We start from the raw sequence: 10,522 nt of genomic DNA on the forward strand, positions 1-10,522 counted from the left end.
GGACCTAGAACAATACCTGGCACATAATAATGCCTAATAAACACTTGATGGATGACACTTCCTAAGAAAATTCAGGAAAGGTGCTAAAGAGATTTGCTTGTCTCCAGTTAGATGTCAGTATACAATAGGAATTAATTACCTGAAGAACTAGGTGAGATTTAAAATTTTGTTGTGACATCATTGCAATTTGAATTTCTGTTACATTTCTTTTTCTGCATAGTGATGAACAATAAATGAGAGTCTTCAAAGCCCAGTGGGTGTGGGAAGATAAGGACCAGGTGATGGTAGCTGTAAAGAGGAGAATAGGCTGAAACTTGAGGAGGCAGGAATTCCCATAGAGCTCCCTGACTGGCATCCGTTTTGAAGAACAAAATAGTTTTCTTTTGCAGCAATAACCACAAAAATATTTCACTAGAAAGAGAATTCACCAGGAGGACTTGAACTGCACAGTACAATCTTAATATTGCTCAAAACAGATGTTGTTTTTTTGAACCTAATTTACCATTAAAATTAAACACAGAAAAGTTCTTTCCCTAAAGCAGGGAGAGATTTCACCTCTAAAGGAGATAATTTAGGCCCAGAATGTAGCTATGATTACTAAGAAAAAGAAAGGAAGGGAGGGAGGAGTGAAGGGTGGAAGGAAGGAAGAAGGAAGGGAGCGAAAGAAAGCTTATGAAGGTTAAACAAATTAGGCTGGTGATATTTTGTGCAAGTTCTGTTGGAAAATTACTCTAGTAGCCTCAGTGTGGGAAAATGAGTTGCTCAGCAGTGACTGCTAAAAATACAGCAACTAGAAAGACGAGATTACTGCATGCTGGCACATTTGCCTGGCTAGTGCTTGGTAATTTGTTCTGAGGTCTAGCTTTGTTAGAGTGTCGATGCCTCTCCTTTGAGTTTGCTCACCGCAGGATGGTGATTAACCTGAACCTGGAGGACATGTAACAAGGCTTAATTCAGAAGCAGAAATTGGGGATCTTCAGCTCAGAAGTGCTCTTCACACTTGTGCTATTATTGGCACCATGATTAGGCTGAATTTAGACTAGCATTCCTGTCTCACCTGATGGGAAAATAGGAGGTTACTGCATTTAGGATGGAAGGAAATCACGAATGTCAGCCTGCTATTAACAGTGTTTTCAGATAAAAATTGCAAGAGCCACATGTTATGATCTTAAGTGGATTTCCAATCAGTCTCTTGTTCACCAGGACTAGTCTCTTCCCTCCTTGGTATTGTGATTCCTGTTAATGTATTCCTTTCCTTCCTTCTACTCCATCCCAGGTAGAAATGAAGGACTGACTTCTTCAGTAGGATAAGGGAAATCTAATCCCTTCTTTTGTCTCTCATTTCAATCAGAGGCAAGACAAAAGACCTTACTATTCTCTATAAGGTACTTCATGATCTCCACTTCTTACTGCTTTCTTCCTTGCTGGCTTCACAGCAGACTGGACTCTGCCGTTCCTTGAATATACAAAGCACACTTGTCCCAGGGACTTTGTCCTGATGGTTGCCCTGCCTGGGATGCTATCCCCCGAGATCTTTTCATGGCTCACTCCAGCACTTCCTTCAGGTCTCTACTCAAATGTCATCTTATTAATCAGGTCTTAGCTGACTACCCTGACTACCTGCCTCTGTCTCCCACTGTTCCCTTTACCATGCTTTGTGTTTGTTTACTGTTTTTATCACCACCTGACAAATTATGTATTTGTCTATAGTCTGTCTTCCTACACTAGAATGTAAACTCCACCAGAGCAGGGACTTGTGTTGTTTACTACTGTGTTCTCATTGCCTAGAATGGTATCTGGAAAATGAAGCAGATGCCAGATAAACATCGCTTGAATGAATAAAAGAATTTTCTTTAATCCTTGGCACTTTAATGTACAGGTTTGTTTTTGTTTTCTGTAATGTACTTGATTCTTCTGTAGCATATGGGAATGTATTTGTCCCTTAGCATCAGAAGTCATTTATTTTTTGAAATGTTTTATAAATATGAACTTTAAAAAATCAAATATAATAGGATATGTGTGAAGGCTCTGTAGGAAGTTGGTTAGTGAAAAATGATCCTGGAGTTCTTAGAGTATATACTTTTAATTTTGGTTTCTATCTTTTTCTACCCAGCACACTCTACGTTAGGTAGACAAAGATAGACCAAAATAAGATGTTTACTCAACTCTTCATTATCCATGCTAATGAATAAGCTACTTGCTATTCTTGCTATTTTGCTTGTATTTGTTTTTATACTTTTCCCCAGTTAAAGAGGATCAATATTTTGTTTGACAAAGTTTGGTTATATACTATATAGGGGGAAAAGTAAATAAGAAATAATGAACATTGTAGCAGATGGTTTTGTTATGTATTCTGCTTAATGATGCCTAAGAATTTGAAAGCAAGATTTGATATGGACCGTACTTCTCTTGTGTTTTCTCCTATTGCACTCAGTTTCTTCCAATAAAAATAGATAATTAAGACTTTTTTCTGTACATTAAAAGACAAAAGAATTACTATCTTGCAAATATACTGAATGATTATACATTATTTAGAAAAATCAGTACAAACGTATTTATGTTAATCAAGTGTGAGTTGCAGGAAAATGCATGTTTAGATAGAATGGGCCTCTTTTCAGCTCATTACTTGGAAAAACCTTGATAAGAAAAGACGAGATTCTAGAAACTATAAGAAAAAAGGATGTATTCTATGGAGAAAAGGTAGCATGAGAAAAGATTTGGATATAGGAGTACTGTGGTCCCATGAAGGGGTTCTAGAAGTTAACACATTTTGGGCCCTCAAAGTGCATCAAATCATTGTTGAATGTACAATTGGCATTCATTAGTTCATTAATTCACTTATTCTTCATCTACTTATCACATACTAGTTGAATGTCCACTATGTTCCAGATAGTTTTTAACTGAAGTATAGTTAATTTACGTTATGTTAGTTTCAGGTGTACAACACAGTAATTCCCTGGTTGAGGAAGAGCATCTTGGAATCTAACTTTTTCTAATAAAGACTTTCAACTTATCTTTGTTTCAGCCACACTGAAGGACAAATTCAAGATTATTGGGGCCTAAAGCTATACAATTTAGGGGCTCCTCTTTACGAAAAAGAATACAAAAGTAGTTACTGGGCTTTGGTAGAGCCTGTACAAGAGAGTAAACCTTGATTGACTTCCCTTCTCACTTTTACTTTCATAGGTACTAGTGCCTTCAATTTCAGAGCCATTCCAGTGTTCTGGGTGGGTGAATTGAATGGTTTCTGTGCAGCTGCTTAAATCTCTGCTCAGCTAAGTCAGTTTGACTTGTCCATCTACTTTCTACTTTCTGTTATTTTGTTAACGTCTCCTCACCTTTTATTATTTTTCTGGTTGTTTTCATTTTTCTGGTAAGTTTTTAGGAGGGAGTAGAGAAAAATGAGATTGTTTAATCTGTCAAGTTTAACCAGAACTTCCATAAACTCATCTTAGAATTGGAAGAAATCTCAGAAATCATCTAGTTCGGGGTTCCTTAACCTGAATTTTAAGATCTGTGAAACTTATCCTCCCAAAATTATGTGAAAAATTTTGTATAGAAGTGTTTGTGTTTGTTTTTCTGGGGGGAAGATCTGTAGCTCTCAGATTCTCAAAAGTTAACGCCCCTTGATATTCACAGTTGAGGAAATTGTGATTAAGAGAGATAATTGTCAGACATCTCCTTGATTCTATGTGTCTGACAATAGAAGAGCCTTGATCCTTGGTTAGAGAGGTCACCCAAAGGAAGAATTTTTCAAGCTATGAGCTTTCTGACTCTGATTTTCCTCAGCACACTCCAGTCCTGTCTCGGGTGTGTAAATGTGGACATGTGCAGAATCTTTGCTCTTGCTTAGTTGAAGCCCTTCTTTCTTGTTTAATGATAGTTTTGTCTTCCATTGTGAGGAAGTCATTTTCCTTGACAGAATGATGTACATGGTCATAAATAAAGTCACCTTAACTGTGTTTATCCCAGGTTTGATCATTCTGGGAGGTCTGTGTCTCAGGCTTCCTTAAATTTGCAAGGTCTCTAGGAGTCTGTCTACAAAGTGGCCTGAGCAGCCTGCTTGGCAATAAATCATCCTAAAGGAATAAGGGCTGGCGGCAGCCTAGGGTTGGTGGGGGTGGGATAATCTGGGGGCACGTTGAGGATTCTTCATGAAGCTCATACTCTGTCCAGTTCCCACGGATCCCTGTCTGAGTGCTAGGGAGGGGCTGCGAGTAAAATGTCAAAGAGATTTTTTCATGAAAATCTTGGGAACATTGGAGGAACAAAGCATTGCTGTTTTGGGATCCATATAATAATTTAAGAACGGAGTCATGAAGAGCTATTCTCTACTTTGGTGGAATTGTGACGTAATGTTTGTTCTTTGTCAGCTTTAGGGTGCTTCTATGGCAGAGGTAAAACTCTCAGAGGCCTTGGCAGTCATCTCAGGGAGCCAGGATTGCAGGAAAGTGGTGTCAGTTGTTCGTTGCTGAGAGAATTCTGATATTGCTCTCGAGACACCTCCTGGGGAGAGGAGGGGGCTTTGGGGTCTTATAATTGCTATGCATTCCTATTCCAAACCTATTATTTGGTCAAGACAGGGGAAACATGTGCACATATGCAATGTGTTAAAACACCTATGGCTGTAGAAGTGGTATGTCCTTTTGTGCTTTGAATTTCAGGCATGCTATTTCTTTAAAGATTCTGTAGCCAGAATGATCTCCAGGTATCATCAAATCCTCAAGTCCCATTATGATAAGATTTGAATTTCACCAAAAGGAATTGCTGTGATTTGATGACGGACCATTTTCCACAGAGACCAGGATGCCAACAAGCCATCATATGTCACTAACTGGAGGTAGACTCCTCTGTGGGTACTAAGTCTGTATTGGAAGCAGTAAGAAGGTGTGAAGTGTAAGGGCTATGGGCTGTGTCCCCCACAGCTGAGCAATGCTGCCAGTCTTCTCTGGTGGGATTAATATATTGATCTGCCCTCTGGAAGGCAGTGACCTCCCTACAGGGAAAAGTCTGGCTAATCCCTTAGTTTCTCTGACAGCAGGTCCGGAAGGATCCTGTTGCCAGGAATTGAAGGTAGTTGTTACCTTGACAGCAGGAGTTCAGCATGCGTGCGCCTCTTCTGGTCCCCATGTGATCCTTTGCTGTGACGCTTATGCGTTTATACCTGTGCAAGACTCAGGAAGGTAGAGACAGCTCACATGTGTCCCGTCTGCCCTCTTAAGGAGGCTGGGCTGGGCCCGCTAGGGTCAGTGTGCACTCTCCCTTTGCTGCCTTCTCAGACAGCAACTGATGGAACCGCTTAAGCCAGAGGGGGATCTCTCAGGGAAGCCAGCATGATTCTTGACATGGGCAAAGTGCTGGGTGAGTAAGAGTACCTGCACTTTCAACAAACCAATTGGCTAAAATGCTTCTCCACGTAGGACACATTTAAGAGGATGACTAGCTTCCCTTTCCACCCATGTTTCTGGACAATGCTCAACACTGCATCAGAATTATCTCTGGTGTTTCTACTTCTCCTGCCTTTCTCACTTCCATAATTTTTCCGTTCTTCGTATATTTAAATGCTTTGTGAATTGAGGATGGCTTGTGTTACGGGCTTTTAAATGTTTGGGGGTGAGTTAGGGGGCTTTTTATCTTTGGAGCCAGCTCTGTGGTCACTGTTATGGCTCAGCCCCTCCTCATTTCACCTGGATTTCTGTCTTCTGTCATCCCTGCTGCAGGGGTGCTGTCACCTCTCCCCGTATACCATCAGGCTTCAGGCTAAAATTCTAGCTATTACACCAAGTTTCATTTAAAACAGGCTCAAGTATTACATGTTTCTCATTGCTTACAATTGAAGAGATTGTCAACATATTGTAAGTGGATATATTTGATCATTTGCAGTTTCTTCTTTCTTTTCCTCCTCCCTTCCCATTCCTTGTTTGCTTAACCAAAAAAATCCTCTTAGAAGATTTCATATCTTAGAGGGATGCAAAAACATTGCAAAGAATGATCTAATTCAAACTTGTGTTTTGTTTTATTTTATTATGTTTTTTTCCCTCTGAAGCACAAAGACTTTCATAAACATTCCGTCTTTCAAGTAGCAAGTTAAGGTAACTTGAACATCTCAGCCTTTCCCACCTTAGGAGCACAAAAACATTCACATCTCAATTCCTCTACACCTCACCTACCCATTATGCTTTGTGTGGAGTCCCCCTCCTCCATTTATTTGTGGAAACTCCCCCACAAGATGCTTTTCCTTTATCCATAATGAGTCCGGGCTAGAGCTCACTTCTGGGGCTTCCTAAACTGAATTGCCACAGCTGCGAAAACTGGAACTCTGCCGTTGCTACTGCAGTCTAGCTGCAGATCCCAGCGAAGGGCTGCCTCATTGGGAAGGGCCGCCTTGTTGGTGCCAGCCTGCCACAATGCTGCCATCACTGCCTTGGTATGGCTCTTGTCTCAGGCACCTCAGCCAGTGGAGCTTTTGCAAAGTCAGAGAAGGAATGCTTCCTTGCTCTGTGTTCACGGTGAAGACAAAGAGTTCTAGAACAGGCTTGGTGAGGCTTAAAACACAATGAGTTAGATAAATAGTGCTGTCTTTTGAGTTGAACTGCATTGCTCCTGCTGCAGCCAGAACTTCCACCTGGAAGTAATCTGGTTGGAACTCTGATGTTGCAGCTGCCTTTGAGCCTGGTAAGCTGGGACTTTGCTGCCACCAACACCTTCTCATTTGGGGTCTTTGCTAATAGTTTCACCAATTTTGTTTTTGAGAATGAAAAATAGAGTTTTTCTTTCTTCAGTTTTGGGAATGGTACAAAGACTTGTGCCCCAAAGTTTCTAAGTTGTGAGACAGCTGTTAATTCATAGGTACAGGGCTCGAATATGCTGCTGGAATGCCTGCTTCCTCTTGGGTTCTGCTCCGAGCTGCTAAATTCTCTGCCCTCCACTGGGTTCTTTTGCTGAATTTACTGCACCAGACACTTAGCTCCCTTTGGTAAGTTTTCTGTTGTCTCTTGTTATTTCTGATTTTACTTGAGTTTCCCTCAATTAAACAGACATAGTTGTATATGTGTGAAACCTAACTGGGGTCAGGATTTAATTATTTTCCCAGGCGGATCCACAGTCTCAAGTAATCCAGTTTATTTCAATAAATTCTGTGTCTGCAGGAGGGAAAAAGGGTGCTGGGTGTCCTCTTATTCTCCCTAACTTGGGTGTGTCTGAGTCTCAGCTCCAGCCCAGCCAGGACTCTGCATTTGCAGTCAGTTATAGTTCAGGTTTCAAACATTTCATTTACATATGACTCCCCCCACCATGCCCGCAACAGAACACTATATTCTCTCATCACCTTTTCTCCTCCTGTGTTCTATCTAACCACTACTTTGACATCTTCCCCCTCCCCAGACTGCATGCTCAGATGGCCACAAAACTGCTCTATGCTCCTTGCATTCAACAGTGGCTGGTCTTTCTCTTTCCTCAGAAGAGAGCATGAATTATATATCAATACATTCCCCATCTCACAATACATAATTATCTATTTCTCATAACTTTTCCCACCTCAGTTGTGCAGTTGAAATGATAAACTATTTCAAACATTCAGAACATTATGTTGAAATAACAAACTCTCACATATTCTGGAATTTATAGAAACGAATATAACAGATACCATGTAATCACCTCTTACATTTAACAAGTATTTACATTTTGCCATCTTTGTCTCAGACATTTTGAAATAAATACAACATTACAGATATAGTCAAAGTCCTCTATTTACTCCCTAGCCGGTAACTCCCTAAGTTCCCCAGAAGTAACCATTCCCAAGGCAGATTTTTTTCCCCTTCCCATCAGTGTTTTATGTATTTTGTTTACATGTGTGTGTCCATATCAATATATAATGTTATTTTATGGGTTTAAGAATTAAAGGTATAATATTATTCAGTACATAACATATTCCAACTTGATTTCTTCATTCAAGCTTAAGTTTTTCCAGATATTTTCCATGTTGCTACATTAGATATAATTCCTTTGTTTTAACTACTATTTGAGAATATACCACAACTGGATATATCCATTTCTCAGCTGATAAGACAATTAGCTACTTTGAAAAAGAAGCTCCCTTCTTTCCCACGCTTCCAATTTTACAGCCTAAAAATTTCATTATTACTTCCTGATTCTAATCATTGGCTCAATTCTAGAAGCCTTCTTGGCTTACTTGGCTCCAGTGTTGAAGGAAGTAAATTGACACTTGAACTAAAAAACATGGCAACTTAAGGACAAGAAAGGAGTACAAAGTTTTAAGCTCTGAAATGGTGACTTAAAGGTGCTCCATGGGTTTATATGAGGTTGCTAAAAATGCTGTGACTGGGACAGCAAAAGCATGGGGCTCTGGGGTAAGACAGCCCAAGTTTGAATTCTAGCTGCACTCTTCCTTGGCCATGTGAACTTGGCAATTCTCTCTAAACCTACAAAAACTCTCTAAACCTCAAATCATGATAGCTTATAGAGTTGTTCTGAGCATTAAATGAAAGAATTCATATAAGGCTGTAGTGCAGTGCCTGGCTCAGAGTAAGTATTCTGTTCATCTTTGTTATGAGTAATGGTTATTAGCTTACTTGAATGCAGAAACCTCTATTTTGGCAGTGGAGTCTATATGGGGATCTAACTCTGCCTCTTCCCTGGAGCTGTGTGTGTGTGTGTGTGTGTGTGTGTGTGTGTGTGTGTGTGTGTATTTATGTGTGTTCAAGGAGGACTGAGGAGGGAGTTGGTATAAAGCTCTTATAACCTTAAGCTTATACGGAAAATTCTCTAACATGCTTTAAAGGCAAGATGGGCTTTTTGATGTGCTGAGAATTCTATATGAATTCTATTAATATAGAATTCAATTCTATATTAATTAAAACAGTTCAATATCCTTTTTAGGAAAGATTGTGTTGAAATATATTCTATAAGAGTAACTTCAATAAGTCCATTACATTAAATATAATTTAAAGGGGTTTTCTCATATGTATGTTTTAACTTATCTGAGGCTTCCATGAACCTATTCAACTCTCTATTTAAACCTACCTCTAAATGAAAATTTTTATTAGAAAATAAACATGTATATATGCAGATAAAGATAGTGACAGGCCATCAAGTTCAGGGAGAATACTTTGTGGCTTGAGGGATTTCAGTGACTCTGGCTTCATTCTCATAACTCCTGTGCTGTATCACTGCTCCTTGAGGCATTATTCGGCCAAACACACACAGATGCTATTGAAAGAGACACAGTTTATTCTTTTCTGGGAAAAATGCGAAGGCTAAAGGTAGAATGGGAACCTCTTCAGAATGGCTCTTTCTTCCCAAGTCTCAAATAATTAGTAGGGGTTACTCAGAGATTGGTTATTTCAAGTGGCTCTAGTAAGACGAAACAGTGACTCTGATGATTATAGTCAGAGACACAGAAGAAAGTAATACCAAATACTTGAACACAAGGAAAATTCACACAGAAGACTATTCATCGTGGAAGTATTTTAAATGGTGATGCGCTAATCCTGAGGATGAGCTGAGGGTGGGTGTGTTGGTTAAGTTCCAAACTCTCGAGGAATCAGCAATGGGTCATGGTCCTTTCACAGTCTGAATTCGTATTCTCTTTATTCTATGGGCATTCTGAAATTATCATTTCTTTCACAGGGACAGAAAATAAACAGTTATGGGCTTTGGGAAATACTGCATGTCTCTGTCAGGACCTGGCTTCTAACACTAGCTTTGCACCCATTTTCCAAAACTGCATACATTTTGCAGACTTTCCTCTCCCAAATATGATAGTGTTTGTAATAACAACTAAGATAACATGAAAAAAATTTATTGCGTTTATACAATAACTATTAAATCTTTGAGAACCATATGTGGACTATATGTAGAACTACTCAGTAAGACTATATAAAGATGATTTTTCATTAAGGGACAAGATACAAGATCACGTAAACATATAAACAAGAACCAGCAGTCTGCTGGTTAAGGAAGGTAAATCTGGCCACAAATTCTACACTAAAACTTATTTTAAGTATGAGTTGTTGTTTTTTGTTTTTAAGAGAACCCAAATCCTTATGGTTGATGAATTCCAGTAGATTTCTATTTTTCTATATTTCAATAGGATTCTGTTTTCCCACGTTTTCTTATAGGGGCTTTTTCACTTTGACAAACATTTAGAAAGAAATATTTGTATTTATGTCTTTCAAATCTCAGTAAGAGATTAGGAGTAGATAGCCTTATAGAAGTTCTTGCAGAGATTTGCTGAGGCAAATTTCCTATATATTTTCTAGGAAGAAATCTTTTGATTTTTCAGTATTTTGCCAGTTAATGGAAATTTGCACATCATGTTACCTCAGCAGTGAGTGCAGAAATCTAAAAATAGAATGCTAAAAATAGAACCTGAAAGGGGGGCAAGAAGAGAAGACATGAAGAGATTCTTATATGGATTTAGGTATCATGAGGTATCATACTCTCAATGAAAATTTTATATCATTTAAGATTCATCAAATAATTGTTATTTTTCTTTTTACAG

At 39.0% G+C, this 10,522-nt stretch overlaps 1 protein-coding gene across 4 annotated transcripts in view; it reads left to right on the forward strand.

The window, feature by feature from the left end:
- The window catches only part of DCK (deoxycytidine kinase), a 118,218-nt gene that overhangs the window by 51,937 nt on the left and 55,759 nt on the right, over positions 1 to 10,522 (forward strand). For 2 of the 4 annotated variants that reach the window (XR_016393318.1, XR_016393319.1), the window contains one exon: positions 2 to 151. The exons of the other annotated variants lie outside the window; for them this stretch is intronic. The gene's annotated coding sequence lies outside the window, so the exon portion shown is untranslated. The remainder of the gene's footprint in view (position 1; positions 152 to 10,522) is intronic. 4 annotated transcript variants of the gene reach the window in all.

The sequence above is a fragment of the Delphinapterus leucas genome, chromosome 5, assembly GCF_059928025.1.
Source record: "Delphinapterus leucas isolate spDelLeu-1000000601 "Yukka" chromosome 5, BTC_Dleu_Yukka2, whole genome shotgun sequence".
In the NCBI taxonomy this organism is placed as follows: Eukaryota; Metazoa; Chordata; class Mammalia; order Artiodactyla; family Monodontidae; genus Delphinapterus; species Delphinapterus leucas.